Source organism: Squalius cephalus, assembly GCF_949319135.1.
Source record: "Squalius cephalus genome assembly, chromosome: 2".
Classification (NCBI taxonomy): domain Eukaryota; kingdom Metazoa; phylum Chordata; class Actinopteri; order Cypriniformes; family Leuciscidae; genus Squalius; species Squalius cephalus.
This window is the reverse complement of record NC_137123.1, coordinates 62598907-62616184: the sequence shown is the minus strand read 5'-3', so window position 1 is coordinate 62616184 and position 17278 is coordinate 62598907.

Here is a 17278-nt window from a genome sequence, read left to right as displayed (position 1 = left end):
TCTTTTTCCCTCCATCATAATTGAGTTTCGTCTCAGAGCGTCAGACGAAACACAGTAAATGTTCTCTGGCGTTCGGATGCTGGTGTTCGGGAACACACTCGTGTGAGACGCTTCTGTAGGGAATTACACCAAATCATTCTGATCACACACACTTTGACTCCGGCGTTTCAGAAACACCAAACCAACATCTGAGATGCTGCGACGCCATTGGTCCACTGGTTACTCCAGTTATCCAATCACAGCCTCTGCTGTGGTAAAGTCACCTGAGTTCTTTGTTGGGCATCTGTGTTTCAAAAATGCATTGTTAAAAAATAACATCTATTGTCAGACGGCCTACAAATCCTGCACGGCAAAATCTAATCGCCACCCACGAGACTTCAGAGTTCAGTATGCTGGCATGAACCCAAAATAAAATATATGAAACAAAAAGAGGTGGGAGGACCACATTCTGTCTGTCAGCTCTAAAGTTTGATTCGCATCTGGCAAAAAATATGTGATAACCTCCATATACTTGAATCCTCAAACCAGCAACCCTCAGGTTTCCACTACAGCACAACAGCATGTAAGGGCTAAACACCTCCTGTTTACTATATATACGTCATTAAATGAAGACAGTGAACTGATGTGGTGCATCAAGACTTACCTTTCTTTTGGCCGAACTATTCATTTTTCTAAACACTAGTTTTGAAAACTATTGCGTGCAACATTTGGGCCATGAAAACAATCAATTGTTGTTGTATGTTAATCAAAGTTTCATGAAAAGGTAATATTGACACACTGTATTTACTGCAATCTCCACAGAGTAATGTGAACATCCACTGGACATCATGATGATGGGTTTCATAACCTTCATAAATTGAGCGTCAGCGTCAGTTCTGGCAGGCCAGGTAGTCAAGACGCTGCTAATGCATTGCTTCAACACTGTCCCGCCAGCTGATCTGCTCCAGCTGAGTTGCATTAGCTGGGTAACTCCCCTCGCTGCTCAATGGCCAAGCTCAAACAAGGCGCCCTATTTAAAGCACATTCAGTTTGCTCATACATGCTTGCTGCTCGCTACTGCTGCCCGCCACCTCCCCAGCTCCTCCTTATGCATAACGTGGCATTTTGCTTTGTCATGTTGCCTGCTCTGTTCACAGGGGGGATATTTTAGCTCTCACAGTCCTAAACTGTGTGAACGTTCCCTAATGCTGCTGCTGCTGTCCTCTGACTCTCTGCTATTTCATGGTGCTCATGAAAGGTCAGAGGACTCCCTGAACAGAGCCATACCGCCAAATTTCAATTCAGGAACATCAACCTGTTTGCAATCTATTCAATAAAAATTCTTAAATTATTTTTATTGTCTGTGTGTTCTTGACTTAATGGACCTGACAGAAATGGGTTTGAGGTTTGAAAACATTGTCTCTCTTGAATGCAATCAAGGATCAAACACTTTTCAAAATAAAGGGGAGGTTTTTGCAATGAGAACCATTTTTAGTTCCCCAAAGAAACTTCTTTAAAGAACCATTTATTCTTAGAGTGAAAGATATTTAGGGCCTTTTCACACCTTCCTTGTTTGGTCCGGAATTTCAGACTTTTCAGTTTGATCCGAAATCAATATTACGGGTGTGATACCTCCCCATGACCACGGTCCGGACCAAACAGATGAAATGTGGTCAGACGTAAAGAGGTAGTCTCGGTCCGCATCAAACTGAACAAAGGTTTGGTTCGTTTCTAGTGTGAACGCATTTTCTGTATGGTTCGGACTTTCAGAACATTTACAGGAAGTTCCGGATGTTCCCGCAGGATTGCTCGCAGTCTTCTCCTCCTCTTTTCCTGCCGGCGACGATCAAATGTTCGCACAACGAGGACGTTGATTTGGCGAATGTGAACTCTCCTCGAGTATAGCTGGAGCTGCAGGGAGTAATGTCGTAATAATAACAGTATAGTGGCAACGATATGAGTCTGTTCACTCATTCTTGTCAAAGTTTCCCGCCGAACTGACAACACGCTGACGTCAGACGCACGTCCGTTTACAAACCAGTCAATGTCAAGATGCAGCCCACAGAGATGATGACGACACGACGCAAGTGTGTATGTAAAGTTCTTTAGTGCGCTCGCATAACTGCAATGTGAAACCAAACCAAAACTTACCGAATGTATAAAATGAGTCAAAACATGAACTTTGGTGCGGACTTTCAGGTGTGAAAACGCCCTAAAATAATCTGAAGAACACTTTTCCACTGTTAAGAACCCTTTGTGCAATGGAAAGGTTCTATGGATGTACTTTACCGCAGTCCGCCGGATCCAAGCCGAATCCAAGCCGAATCCAAGCCGAATCCAAGCCGAATCCAGACCTGATGAAGGACCTGCGCCTGAACACGACGACAACGCAATCCTGAAGTGTTCATCTATATCACCCTGTAGCCCAAGACTGGTTGCCCACTGAAGCTAAGCAGGGCTGAGCCTGGTCAGTACCTGGATGGGAGACCTCCTGAGAAAACCAGGTTGCTGCTGGAAGAGGTGTGGAAGAGGCCAGCAGGGGGCGCTCACCCTGTGGTCTGTGTGGGTCCTAATGCCCCAGTGACGGGGTCACTATACTGTCAAAGAGCACCGTCCTTCGGATGCGACGTTAAACCGAGGTCCTGACTCTCTGTAGTCATTAAAAATCCCAGGATGTCCTTCGAAAAAGAGTAGGGGTGTAACCCTGGTGTCCTGGACACCTTGCCCCTTGGCCTCTGTCCATCATGGCCTCCTAATCATCCCCATATACTGATTGGCTTCATCACTGTCTCCTCTCCACCAGTAAGCGGGTGTGTGGTGGGCGTTCTGGCGCAATATGGCTGCCGTCGCATCATCCAGGTGATGCTGCACATTGGTGGTGGTTGAGGAGATTCCCCCATCTATGTAAAGTGCTTTGAGTACCCAGAAAAGCTCTATATAAATGTAACGAATTATTATTAAAGAAGTGATAAAAAAAAAATTCTGTATTATAAACTTTTAAGGCCAGACAAGTAATTTGTTGAGGTCAATTTGTAAAGAAAGAAGACTACACACCTGCGCACATATATATTCAAACGCGCAAACCTAACGTAATATGCATGTGCACGCCGTCAGCGTTTTCACAGATTCACGTTTTTGAAGTTTACGCAGAGAGAACTTTTTTCAATTTTTTTCACCGCTTAAACCTATTTCAAGGTTTGCGTTCTCGAGCACCAAACACTGTTGTTGTGTGAATGAACGGGCCGGAGCGCATTAGAAGTTTTCTGTTAGAGCGGTGTCGTGTTAGCGGCCACTAGGGCTTGCATAGACTAGTCGAGTAGTCGATAGATCGACTACTTCAACCACTAGTCGACGCTGTCGGAAACAATCGACTACTCAAGCGTCCATTAACCATAAATGAATTAAAAATGGCGAACGTCTAAAAACGAGTGGAAAGCGCGGCCGTGCCGCTGTCTCCTACACGCTTGCGCTCCCCATGGCGTCTGTCGTTGCTATGCAACCATGAACTGCGCTCATACTGTCTATGACTGCGCTCTCCATGATGACAACGAAGAAGTATCAGCAAAGGATTAATTGATTTCTAGCCCTTGCATTAGCTTTACTACTAGATATATTTCTGGAGATGAGAAGGAAAAACCCACCCTGTACAGCTAAGATCAGCTGTTCGGCCGAGCTTTCGATGATGTTACGGAAAGGCCAAAGCTGATTGTTTTTTGTCACATGACCTGCGGTGCGCTTGAGGCATTCTGAAAAGTTGAGATGTTTTCATCTCGCCGCGGCATCGGCGCGCCTGGAAAAACTAGCGCACCACGTTGCTTCCATTATGTTAATGGCTTCCATTATTCCATTATTAAAACGCCTACATTTTAAATAACGAACTTGAGCGCGAAAAAGACGCAATATGTGAACAGCCCCTAGAAGCAGACGTCTGAAATGAAAGGCAAGAACAGCTATTTATTTGGCTTTAGACTGTTACATGAAAATTTAAAAATGAAATGTCATAATTATAATGTTTTGAGAGTTTACTTATGTAATTGTTGCATTAGGCTATGAATTAATAAATGTTTATTGATAAGATCTAGCTATTTCATGTCTTTTCATTTACAGTAGCATGAACCACGAGTAGTCGAGTAACTCGAGTATTGTTTTGATAAGAAATCGACTAGCAGAAATCAGTAGTCGTGCAACCCTAGCGGCCACTAAGTTAATAACTAATGATCTTTGCAACGGAATTGAATCAATCAAAACTAACTTTAGCTGGACAATAACTTTATTCTAGACCTGCTATAAAGCCTAAACACTTTATTATCAATGTAAAGCTGCTTTGGAACAATCTACATTGTTAAAAGCGCTATATAAATGAAGATGACTTGATTTGAAGGTTCTAAATGGAATAAAATGGACGCCAGTAAAGAATGTTTTCAGTGAAAACTGTGCAAATCCTCTCAGGCTAAAAGTGGCTTTATCTTGAACATTATGTGTGTCCTTTTTACTGACGATAACAAGTACTTCCATCTTCTGTTTCCATTCAGATAGTGGCGCAAGCAGTGTGTCCCACAATAAACCTCTTTCCGCATGACACGCCGCTTTCAGACAAATCCAAATGTTATTTCTTCACTAACTGGAACAAAATGCATTTATGGGAATTGTGTGTGTTTTAGCTGGAAGCCGATGACAAGATCATGCACACACACACACTCATCCTCATCCACTGATGTCATCATTACATGCATTGAAAGAACGAATCAATCCTGTTTTCAAGCATTTTACACTTGGTTTGTAAAAAACAGATCAATAATCACAAGTTGATTGACAATCGCTGCACATCTCTTGCTGCTTGAATACAAACTCATTGTATTTGTTATAGACGTCCTTCTGTGTGAAAAATGACTCAGAGATTGATCAAATGTGTGTGTGCAATACAGTCAGGAGTGTATTATTGGATGAAAGCAGTCGTGCTCATTGCGTATGCTCTCGATACGGTTAAGAAAGAATGGACAGATGAGGGAAGGTTTAAAAACGCACACGCAGTCGTTCCTCAGAGTCGAGAATCATTTAAATGTAAATGAACGCAGGAGAAAAGCATGTAGGTCACAATTGAGCTTGTCCTAAATGATAATGCTTAAAGTACTTATTAGCAGGGAATCCTGACGTGTGTAATGATCCCTGAGGGGGAACGTCAGACCGGACCGATACCGACGGCTCAAACGTGAGCTGTGAGACACAAACGCACACTTGTTCACTGGAGCGTTCGCTTGCGTTAAGAAGGTCATGATGAAGAGCAAAACCTTGCTAAAGACAAAAAAAAAGAGCCACCATTTTGAACCTTTACACATTAAAGGATTAATGTGATAGTAATGTCAATCTACACCCACATTCTTTATTCACTGAAAATGAGAAGCGCTCTTATGTGCATTTCCACATATTTATGTATATATATGTATACGGAGTGGCTATTTTCACCAAGTGCAAATTGGTTTGTTTGCAGAAGCTATTTACAGTAACGCCCACCATTACAAAATTACAAAAGAAACCTGTCTGATAACAGGATCAGTGGTGTGGAGAGGAAGAAGAGTGGTGTAACTCATTCTTTTCCCTTTTCCCATCGCATATCATCTTGGAGAAACGTAATGATAAAGTCCCCCTGTGGTGTAAATCCAGCTTTTAATGTAGTTTATGTGTCTATGTGGTGTTTTTAATATGCTTTAAGACAAAGCATGTGTAAATTCATAAGTCGACAGCATTGCTGAGTATTTCCTCCTTAAAACTGCAGTGAACCAAAGACAGTCTCAAAAACACGCTTTGAAATCGCTGGTGTTTCTGACGTCACAAACTACCTTGTAACCAATCAGATCAACGTGTGATCGTCAACCAGTGGATCTCTGAGCTGAGTGAGTGAGTGGAGGCAGGGCTCATTTGCATATTCATAGAACCGCGCATACTAAATGAGGAAAGGGTGTCGAGTTACACTCAAGATATTTTAAGGCATGAAGATTTTTTTGAAGAATAAAAGTTGTAATCATGACATTCAAAAATTTGACATAACACAAGTGATTTTGACTTTTTATGTCAGAACTTTATGTTTCTGTCATAATAATGACGTACCAGTGCATGGTGGCAGAAATGGGTTTCCATAGGCTTTGAGAGCTACAACGGAGAGGAAGAACTTACATTTCTATTAATCACACAAAGCTATCATATTTTTGTGCAATATATATTTTCATGAAGCAACACTCAAGCTTGCTTTCAGTGTAATTGAATTACCATGATGTAAATGGGATCCTTCTAGTGTGAACTAGATTTTATGGCGATCAGGTTTGTAATAATTCTCAGTGGCTCACTCCCCAATAACAATATTTTAATTAATGCATGTTATGAAAGGAAATAGTTGATGTAGCAACCCATAAATCACTTTATTTTCTGCATAAAGCAGCAGGAATGATGTCTTCACCATGCCATGTGTAGAGACTGCCATGTGTATTTGACTTGAGCTGGTAAGAAACCACCTAGCAACTCCTTAGCAACGCGCTAAACAAACCCAGAAGACCAAAGTAACACCCTAGCAACCACCCTTGCATATAGTGGTGAGTTTTGCACACATAAACGTGAAGTTGCTTATACATAATGCACATGTGCATCGAAACACGTGTTTGGTGATTAAAACCAACCAAACTGAGCTGTAATATGCAAAACATGAGGTTTGTGTATAAACACTCAACCTGTTCTGTGTGATAATTACAGGCTGAATTATAAAAAATTAACCTGAATTCATATTCAAAGCGGCATGTTGATTGAATGACGGTCACTCGCACACTTTAGCTGACATCATAACGCACACAATCCTGTGCGTGATGAAGGGAAGTGTTGTTTTTCATCGTTTGTGTGTGTGTGTGTTATCAGGCGCTCCTCGCCGCCCCCAAACTGCCAATCAAACGCGCCTCATAAAATAAACAAAACCTGTGCGTTTGATAAATATGTTTTGTCAGCAGCGTTTCTCACTTTTGCTGTTTGTGATTGTGGATTATAGAATATGAGCGTCGACATGGAGAGTTGACACACACTTTCTTCATGAAGGAGAAGTGGAAAGTGAACAGCTTCATGGGCTTCTCGGATGGATGTGTTTTCGTGCCTTTTTGTTTTAGTTTCTCTGGCGGAAGTGACTCTGGAATGACAGTAGCTTAAAACTTTCAGTTTTAGGTTAGAATAAAAGTACATTCATTACTTTACATTTCAATTCTTCCTTGAATTACATTTTTAATTATGATTCTTCAGTTCAGGAACGTTTCAGTTCAGGTCTGACATTTTAGTGAAAATGATCAAAAACGCTGGTTGGGGAAGCAATTAAAAGAAGGTGAAAGTAAAGACATTTATAATGTCACGAAAGGTTTCTGTTTCAAATAAATGCTGTTGAACTCTTTTGAACTGTCTATTCATCAAAGAATCGTGATGTATCACGTTTTCCACAAAAATATAAAGAAGCTCAACTGTTGTTAACTCTTTCCCCACCAGCGTTTCTGAACAAAGTTTCCAGCCACTGCCAGCATTTTTGATCATTTTCACAAAAGTTTCATGGCCCCCAGAATATTTGGTTATATGAATTATCTGAACATGCAATAAATCAAAAGAAAGAACAGCCTCTGCCTGTAAACAACAACAAAAATCCACTCTATTCTAGATTCATGCATTTTTTATCAACACTTGAATATGGGTGTTTCATAAAAAAGCAACATTTTGAGCTAAAAGCTGAGAAAAACCTGTTTTTGTCAAAGACTACATTCAGATGAGATTCAGAACGATGATCTAAACACAGATGGAGTCGATCAAGTCCATCAACAGCCACAAAACTTCACAGTCAGCTTGTTCTGGGTCGACATTTCATTCAGTAACATTAGTTTTGATTTATAAGCTGTTTAATGTTGATAATCACGCTATTTTTCATATGCATCTGCTTACATATGATATCACTTGTTTCTGCGTTTTCTTCACATGTGTTTTGATCTTGAGATTCAGTACTCTTTCAGAAGATGTGTAATAGCGCCCCCTACTGTATAACAGTGAAAACACATAAACCGTTAACATCAAATGTTTCTTGAGCATCAAATCATCATATTAGAGTGATTTCTGAAGGATCATGTGACACTGAAGACTGGAGTAATGATGCTGAAAATTCAGCTTTGATCAAAGGAATAAATTACATTTTACAATACTGTTGTAACGGTTATGTTCTTGTGTATTATCAGTGGTTTGATTTGCCTTCCTTATTTCCCTATTAGTTTCCATAGTTCCTAATGAATCACTCGCCTGTTCCCTGTTCTGTTAATGATCTCCCTTGTGTATTTAAAGGGGTGGTTGATTATGATTTGACTTTTCTAACTTTAGTTAGTGTGTAATGTTGCTGTTTGAGCATAAACAACATCTGCAAAGTTAAAATGCTCAAAGTTCAGAGCAAAGGGAGATATTTGCTTTAAAGAAATCGCTTTTTAAGGACTACAACAAACGGCTGGTAGAGACTACACGACATTACTCAAGGGTTAGTGACATCACCAACCCTAGAATTTACATAAACCCCGCCCCCTGAACACGATTTATAGATTATCAAGACAGAATATGCTAATCAATGACTAGAAGATAACTACACATCAGCTTCATAACTTCATCAACTAACCATTCAGAAATGTCCTGTTGCTTCTACATGTTGTCACTTCTTCTTGAGTCTCTCCATCATTGTCTGACTTCGGTTTGAACATAAAAGGCTAAAAGTTTTTGAAAATTTCAGTGCATGTGTGTGTGAGTGCAAGCTGTTGAAGCTCCGCCCCCTGTGCCGGGAGCAACAGCTCATTTGCATTTAAAGGGACACACACAAGAACGGTGCGTTTTTGCTCAACGCAAAAAAAAAGACAATTCTCAAAAAATGACAAAATCCTCAAAAAATGACAATTTTAACATGCTATATAAAAATATCTGTGGGGTATTTTGAGCTAAAACTTCACACACACACTCTGGGGACATCAGAGACTTATTTTACATCTTGTGAAATGGGTATTATACCACCCCTTTAAAGGGATGGTTCGGAGCAAAATCAACCTAGGGTCCTTTGCTCCATGACCTCGAGCAAGTTCTCCTGTTGTCTATTAAAAGTTATTTGATTTTCAGTGTGATCTCCCTTGGATTATCTACGCACCCAGTATATTGTGACAATAAAGGGTGTCCAACTAACACACGTGTACAAAAACACAAATACATTCTTCTTTTGTTTCATGTTTGGAACGACATGAGATTAAAACAAATGATTTTTGGGTGAACTGCCCCTTTAAATCCAGAGTCATGAAAACAGTTGATTGCTTGCTTTGTTTCTCTTCATGTGTCGTCTGAGTGAGTAAAACAAACACTGTTTGTGTGTTATCTGAATCCTCATTCTCCCCATAACCGCTGGTTGGGATCTCCTGTGCTGGAGTTAATCCAGCAGAAAGAATAAAACCGTTAAACCCGCTCATACTGGGAGCTGATAGCATTGTCCGCCTTATCTCGGCTGTGCTAAAGCTTCCACTCACTTTTTAGCACACAAAAACACCTTGGATTCCACATTTATTTCTTCTTTTTAAATTCACTGATAGCAATTTCAAAAGGCTCGCTTGTCATGTTGCCTTGCCATAATATTGCTAAAGTATTGCTCTTGTCTTGAGCGCTGCGTTAAATTGTGTGGCTTTTTCATTTTCATAACACTTTCCAAGTGTGTCTGTCCTCATTTAAAACTCCTTTTCTTTGCCTAATAATGTTGCGTAATATCAATGATTGATTAGTTTTGGAAAAACATTGGCTAATGGTTTTAAAGAAATGCTTACGTTTAAATACTTAAAAAAAAAAGTTGTATGCATCTCGACCCATCTGCAAGATCTTCCATCAACTCAAGGTCATATTTACCTGTAAATGAACATGTAAATTAGGGAGTTATTAAAGAATCATGGCTGAAGCTGAGCGGGATTGATTATAATTAAGTTGTAATTGTCAGTGTTGTTTGCTGTTGATGAAGACTATGGCGATGAAGCTTGACAGTAAACACTTTGAGCTGACAGACTTGTGCAACACATTTACCATCATGAGGATCATAAATCAAACAGACAAAAGCATCAATTACTCCTATAATGTGCGTCATTTGATCGTCCTTGTATCTATTTTATTCCGATGCACTTCACAATTCATATCAATATTGCTTATATTAATTTATTCATAAAGTAGCCTTGTGACAATACACTAATTATCCAATTTTTTGGATATCCGTCAGTCAATCTATCTATCTATCTATCTATCTATCTATCTATCTATCTATCTATCTATCTATCTATCTATCTATCTATCTATCTATCTATCTATCTATCTATCTATCTATCTACCATCCATCCATCCATCCATCTATCATCCGTCCGTCCGTCCGTCCGTCCGTCCATCCGTCAGTCCATCCATCCATCCATCTATCATCTGTCTGTCTGTCTGTCTGTCTATCTATCTATCTATCTATCTATCTATCTATCTATCTATATATCTATCTATCTATCCGTCTATCTATCCATCCATCTATCATCCGTCCGTCCGTCCGTCCGTCCGTCCGTCCGTCCATCCGTCCGTCCATCCATCCATCCATCTATCATCTGTCTGTCTGTCTATCTATCTATCTATCTATCTATCTATCTATCTATCTATCTATCTATCTATCTATCTATCTATCCGTCTATCTATCTATCTATCTATCTATCATCCGTCCGTCCGTCCGTCCGTCCATCCATCCATCCATCCATCTATCATCTGTCTGTCTGTCTATCTACCCATCTACCCATCTATCTATCTATCTATCTATCTATCTATCTATCTATCTATCTATCTATCTATCTATCTATCTATCTATCTATCCGTCTATCTATCCATCCATCTATCATCCGTCCGTCCGTCCGTCCATCCATCCATCCATCTATCATCTGTCTGTCTATCTATCTATCTATCTATCTATCTATCTATCTATCTATCTATCTATCTATCTATCTATCTATCTATCTATCCGTCTATCTATCCATCCATCTATCATCCGTCCGTCCGTCCGTCCATCCATCCATCCATCCATCTATCATCTGTCTGTCTGTCTATCTACCCATCTATCTATCTATCTATCTATCTATCTATCTATCTATCTATCTATCTATCTATCTATCTATCTATCTATCTATCTATCTATCTATCTATCTATCTATCCGTCTATCTGTCTATCTATCCATCTATCCATCTATCTATCATCTATCCGCCGTCCGTCCGTCTATCTATCTCTCTCTATCATCTTCATTTATTTATTTATTTAGCTGTGTAATACTCCACTAATTATCCCTCTATTTATTTAATTATGTAATAATCCTCTTATGATCCCATTATTTATTTTTATTTTAATAGCCATTAATAATCATTCTTTTTTTGTTTATTTTATTTATTTATTTAGCTATGTAATAATCCACTTATGATCCTATTATTTATTTATTTACTTACTTATTTTTAGTAACCATGTAATAATCCCTCTATTTTATCATTATTAATAATTTAAGTATCTGTCTAATGCTCCACTGATGATCCCTTATTTATACATTTTTTTTAGCCGTGTAATAATCCACTAATAATCCACTATATTTTTATTTTATTTAAAATTAATTTTTATTCTGTCTACATTATTCCTTATACATATATCAAGCAGGAATACATGTGAATGCAATATAATCTCAATATCATCTTGACAGTTTTACGTTACAATTAGGGCTGTCGATTTAATGTGTTAATTTATTATAATAAAGCATTAAAAGTTTAATTAAGCATTAAAAACACGAACACGCATAATGATGTCCCTGACCCGTACATAATCAGGCGTTTTCCTGCAGACAGAACGAATGAGAAGCCGTTCACACACACTCGTTTCTGTCCAGCAACACCGAGGTCATGGATTTGATTTGCAGAAGTGCATGATCAAATGTGTGCTTGACTGTAATGTAGGTCGCTTCGGATATGCATGAATTTAATGGCTCTCAAGAAGACGCTTTGGAAAATTTGACCTGTTTTTTGACTTGACTTTTTTGTGGCACTCAACCTTAAACTGACTGACAGACCGAACAGTATTTTGACTTCTAATGTAATGCTTCACGCGACTGACAATGTATTAGAATGATCTTAAATTGCAGGCTTTTCTCTACAAATATTGTCGCACAGTAAACAAAATAGCAACAAGGATACTCTGATATTGGGAAAGATAAATAAAAAACTAGATTAAGTGCTAAGAAACAAGTGCTTTTTTCTAAGCACAAACTGGAAAACATCACAAAGTACATACACAAAACGAACCAGCAAAGACATGAGGGAAAGAGGCACAGTAATAAAGGGACCAGAGCACATGAGGATCAGGAGTGCACAATCAGTGAAACGAGGACAAGACGTGGACTAAGCAAGGGGGCGTGGTCACGGGAAATAAGGGGGCGTGGTCTCGGGAAACAAGGGGCATGGTCATGGGAAACAAGGAGGCGGGACATGAGGAGCACACGGCAAACACAGACCAAGGCCCCGTTTACACGTGCATGGGTATTTTGAAAAACTGGGACATTTCCCTTCGTTTACACACAAACGGAGAATTCGCCTCTGAAAACGATTCTCCGGCCAGAGATTTAGGAAAACTTAATTTGCATGTAAACTGAGAAAAACTGAGTTTTAAGCAGCCGACGTCACAGTATACACAGAACTTGCACCTGCGTCAAAAGTGCGACCAGAAAGAGAAAGTGATTCGTTGCTGTTGTTGCTATTTTCAGGATTCTGATTGGCTAACGTGGCCTTGAGCTTCTCGTTACACTGCCACCTACAGGTTTGACATGCATGACGCCATATATACACGGGTTCGTGTAAACGAACACTTTTCTGAAAACTGACAGGTGTGCACAATGTTATTTTTGACAACGGAGAGGGTGAAATGTCCATGTGTCCACATGTAAACGTAGCCAAAGACAGAGCCATGTGCTCAAACACAAGACAGACATAGAAACATGAAACCAGGACAACACAGACACGGCCGTCAGGGCCATATGGGAATATTTACATCTTCAGCCTTTATTCAAATATTAATGACATAACTTTTGGCCAGACCATCATATACAAAGAAATTATGAACATATGCAAAAACATGTAATAACATATAAGATTATGTTGTAGTCATTGTATGCTTTTTTCTCAGCGTTTTTCTAATAGAAAAATTAGTTTGTCTCTGTAGTTTGGCTTTTTGCCAAATCATTTAGTCAGACTAATACCTTGAACAAGCTCAGTGTTTGTTCTTCCATTAAAAAATATAAAATGTTTTCATCATATTGTGATGGTTTAATCGAACTTGTAAGGTCATAAAATAACAAATATCCCTCTAGGCATCGACCACTACTCATTGTGATTTGATAAGTTGCGCATCACACAGTTAATCTGATTGAGTTCTCACAGCTCTACTGTAACGCTGATGCTTTGAGTCTGTTTGAGAATCTTCCAGGTTGAGCGTTTCCGAGGATCCGGGAGTTTAGGGGCCGACGGGTTATATCCTGAGATCTCTAACTTCAGGTGGAGATCAGGGTCTCTTGTCTTTGAGAGAAACGATGAATCAGCTTCACTGAACAGCTGTGAATTGTGTGGCTAAATGGAGAGGAACTGAGAGACGGTATCGATCCGCGGGTTGAATTATACAACAAACACACACACACACACACACACTCGAGCTCAGTGAAGATCCTGCAGCTGGAGATGAGCAACTGATGGATGTACAGGGAGGAGTGTGTCCATCCGTCTTCATCACTGATGTGTAGATGTCAGTGTGTGTGAGAGGAGAGAGACAGATGCCGGTGTGTGTTGAGTCTGAGATCTCTCTCTGTGTGTGTGTGTGTGTGTGTGTGTGTGTGTGTGTGTGTGTGTGTGTGTGTGTGTGTGTGTGTGTGTGTGTGTGTGAGTGGGTGGGTGGGTGGGTGGTTGGGGGGGGGGTTGAAGGTCATCAGGACTTCTGCATCTGCAAATTTTATTCCTCCTATACTTTTTAGAGGCTCATATTTTTCACTATCTATCTATCTATCTATCTATCTATCTATCTATCTATCTATCTATCTATCTATCTATCTATCTATCTATCTATCTGGTTAATTTACCATTTTTGCATTGTGTAATGTGTGCATGTATAGATAGACAGATATGCATTTGTATAAACATTTATTGTAGTCCCGCCCACAACAAACTCTCATTGGTCCAAAATCTGCATTGCTCTACATTAGTCATCAAGCATGATTGGCTGTGATTGTGTTGGACGTTGCCATCAAAACAATGTCAAAATACCAGAATTAACTTACCAGCCCTAAAATATACTTCATTTCCATCACGCAAAATCCTATTTCTGATCTCTTTCCTTTAGATTTTGAGGTGAAATGCAACTCTAACATGTTTTTTTTTTTGTTCGGAAAAAAATATATACTGTTTTATAATAGTATCTATCACAGCACATTTTGTGTGGATAAACATGCAGCGTCGCATCATTAGCACCTCAAAAAAGTTCATTTGCATGTGTTTAATTTTATTAATGAGTCTGAGGCTTCCAGCTGTCAGAGTTCACAGAACTCTCTCCGCCACCGTTTGTGGAGTTTTCCTGATTACGCCTGACAACGGCACCGTGTTTCTCCTCGCAATCAGCAGTTTCCAGCAATCAAACGTGTAACATAAAAGGCTTCAAACTGGGAAATAAATACATGCGTTCACTGGACGCGAAAGAGCATCTCTTATTCCAGATGAACACAGTTCAGAAGGCGAAAGGTGAAGATAATGTAGATGTAGAAGTTGTGCATCTCAGTGACCCTTAGATTCATTTTTTAGCAGCAGATATGTTAATCTTTGTGTTTTGACAGCCAGAAGGCCTCCTGCGACGCCATCGTACGGGTCGAGATTAATCCATTCAGTTGCCTTGAAGGTTTCATTGGCAGCTCTACATATTCCCACTCCAGCTCACTGTGTGCAACACGTTTACATACGCGATCTTCCTCTGATTATACTTACAGTGATGTCTCAGGTTCAATTCAAGTTCAGCTCTTCAGCATCTGTGGCATTACGTCGATTACCACAGACAATTTAGCAATTTAGACTCATCCGTAGAGAAAGCAAAAGGCAATAAACGTTAAATGCACATTGTTTTGAACGTACAGCCACAAAACATTTCTGTGCAGTTTTAATCCAATATTTCCACTTACGTCAGAAGCCCATTTAACTTTATTTTGCATTGAGTGTTTATAATGAGCAGACTTTTTTTGATTTTGAGTTGAGCCTTATGAGTGTTGTATTTGTATTTTGTGTGTATCTGTTTCTGTGCTCTGATTTAGTTTATTTCTCTTCTGAGTGTTAGGCTCCGCCCATGTTAGACTCCACCCCTGCTAGGCTCCGCCCCTGCTAGGCTCCGCCCCTGCACACCTGTGCCCCGTCGCTCTAATGGCTCCTGAGTATATAATGATTTTTTGCTCATATGTGACACAGATCGGATGTGTTCTAAGACAGTGTAAACAGGAAAAAAACGCATGCATTCGGATATTTCGAGATCGGTTTCAGGCCTCATTCATATGTGGAAATAAATCAGATATGTGCCAATGTGACTGTCATGTAAACAGGCAGATGCATTACGTCTCCGCGGTTTAATGACGAGAGAAACCCCGACGCGCGTCTGCAAAGGGACGGATGGCCCGACGAAACGTTGTGTCGTCGTAGGAGAGGAATGTGGACAAACGTTGACACAACATATCAAAGGTTGGCTTGCTCATCCTAAAATCTCAGACCCACTGCTCTTCGTTAAAGCCCACCACGATCTCATGAAAGTGCGTATCTATTGCACAAATTTTATTTTTCGTGCCATTTACGCCAAAATTGTCTTTGCGTGCATATGATACGCACTTTATGGCGTGTAATACGCACGCACTCCACACCCCTAATCCTACCCAAGGGGTTCACAGTGCGTATCATGCACGCAAAAACTATTTTTGGCATATAAATGGCACGAGAAATAAAATTAGTGGTACAGATCCGCACTTTCATGAGATCGTGTTGTATGTTCCCACCAGTCCTGAGATCTCTCTCGCACACAATAACTGAAGCGTATGCGCAGGCTGCAATGATGGCCCATTTCGTCCTCCTACGCCTCAAAATCATGGTGATGTTTGGCGAACTCCGCATATATAGCAGAGCTAGCTAGAGGTCTGCAAGCCCGTCGGGTCCTGTGGGGGCAATATGCATACGCATGCGTCACTCACTCACATTAAAGGGATAGTTCACCCAAAAATGAAAATTCTGTCAGTAATTACTCACCCTCATGTTGTTCCAACCCCGTAAGACTTTCGTTCATCTTCGGAACACAAATTAAGATATTTTTGATTAAATCTGAGAGTTGTCTCACTCCTCCATAGGCTTCTAAGACATTATAACTTGCTGGCCCAGAAAAGTTATTAAAGACATCGTTAATATAGTCCAAGTGACTCCAGTGGCTCAATCTTAAGTTTATAAAGCGACGAGAATACTTTTTGTGTGCAAAAACAAACAAAAATAACGACTTTATTCCACTTTTCATTTCCTTCTCTCTGGGCCTCGAGTCTTTTCACGTAGTGTTTAAGCGCAGCGCTTCTGTCTTGCACGTCACCACGTATCACACATGACCAGCGTCGGCCAATAGTGAGCCTACATGGTGACGTGCAACACAGAAGCGCTGCGCTTAAACACTACGTGAAAAGACTCGAGGCCCAGAGAGAAGGAAATGAAAAGTGGAATAAAGTCGTTATTTTTGTTTGTTTTTGCACACAAAAAGTATTCTCGTCGCTTTATAAACTTAAGATTGAGCCACTGGAGTCACTTGGACTATATTAACGATGTCTTTAATACATTTTCTGGGCCAGCAAGTTTCAGTCCCTTAGAAGCCTATGGAGGAGTGAGACAACTCTCAGATTTAATCAAAAATATCTTAATTTGTGTTCCGAAGATGAACGAAGGTCTTACGGGGTTGGAACAACATGAGGGTGAGTAATTACTGACAGAATTTTCATTTTTGGGTGAACTAACCCTTTAACAGGTGACAGTGCAGAGGATCAGGGAGAAGTTAGATTTTATTTTTTTATAAATATTATTTAACATTAGCCAGTTGGCGAAGAGTTCTTAATTTTTGAACATTGTTTTGAACATTGTTCTTCTGTTACTTAAAAGCAAAGAAAGGTAGGCCGTTTATTTACTTATTTTTGCGGTT